This window comes from Agelaius phoeniceus, chromosome 8 (assembly GCF_051311805.1).
Source record: "Agelaius phoeniceus isolate bAgePho1 chromosome 8, bAgePho1.hap1, whole genome shotgun sequence".
Taxonomy (NCBI): Eukaryota; Metazoa; Chordata; class Aves; order Passeriformes; family Icteridae; genus Agelaius; species Agelaius phoeniceus.
The window spans coordinates 27,925,772-27,927,101 of NC_135272.1; positions in this window are offsets into that span (position 1 = coordinate 27,925,772).

Here is a 1,330-nt window from a genome sequence, read left to right on the forward strand (position 1 = left end):
CTGCGGTCTGGAGTGTCCTGGTTTGCCAACTTTTCGGGCTGATTTACAGTACAGTTGGTCTCCCTTGAGAACTGGCTTGTTGGGAAGGTGGGAGAGATGGTGGTGGTAGCCATACCTGTAGGAGGAGGGAGCCCATGTGTGTGTTTCTGACCACATTGTTCCTCAGTGCCACCTCCTGGAATTGGAAACAAAGGCATGGGCCCAGGCAGCACAGAGAGGGTTAAACTGACCTGGTCTCTGACATATTTGAAAGAAATATAATCAAGTTAATTCACTGCAAGGCAAATTCAGTACCTAAAGGGCCCCCATGTTAAATACAGCACTGACCTTTACCGGCTGATTACACAAAGACGACACAATTAGATTAGTCCAAGACAAAAGGTCAAGCACATTCACACTGTGACCATTTTTTGCTACCTTTTGAGGCGGGGGGGAAATTACATCCCAGCTGGAGGAGTATTTTGGAGAGGAAGAGAACAGGGCTGCTGTACCATGTTCTGCCTGGTTTAGATATGTTTGGAGAGTCAGGCCGGGCCTGGCAGCGTGCTTGCCCTGAACCTTTATACAATTGTTGGGCTATGTGGTAGTGGGAGAGAGAGATCAACACCCTGCAGCCCACAGCCAGCTTTTCCCAAGACAGGCCGAGCTGAGTAGAGGTCATGTCCTGGTGATCCTCCCTGCCCTGTCCAGAGCTGGCAGATCCAGCTCCAGTGCCTCTTGTCCAGCATCATGGCTGAAATTTGCCTCTGGAAGATGGTTGGGCTCGGTCAGCACTGAGAAGGGGGATGGCTGGTGAGTGCATGCATGTGTCCCCACCCTGCACAATGTGGGCCCCAAGGTGTCCCAGGCTGTTGTGGGGACAGCAGGGCCAGGACATGGTGTGGATGGCCCTTCCTTCCCTCTCCTCCTGCAGCCATGGGTGCTTGGCCACGACACTTGCCCTTGTCCTGCTGCAGTGGTTTAACCCTGCCATGCCAGCCTTGAACTCCCGAGTTCCAGCGTGTGCTTTGCCACTGAGCTGCCAGGGCCTTTGGGGGAATCATTTAATCTCCCTCCTTCAAATTCCTCTGAGTTGGAGAATCCCTTTGTGCTGTCTAGCACTGCCTGTCCATGGCACTCTACATGTTGGATTAAGCATGGATTAGTTCAGCCTCCAAACCAGCTGCTCCCCTGAAGCCAGATTTGTTTCCCTGGAGAGAAGTATCTTGCTCCAGATGTTGGAGGGAGTGAGTGGCAAAGCCAGGAATAGGACTAGGAGTCCTGACTCCTGAGCGCTGCCTGGCATGTCTGGATTCCTTTCCAGGAATTGGAATGAATGGGCAAAGGCACA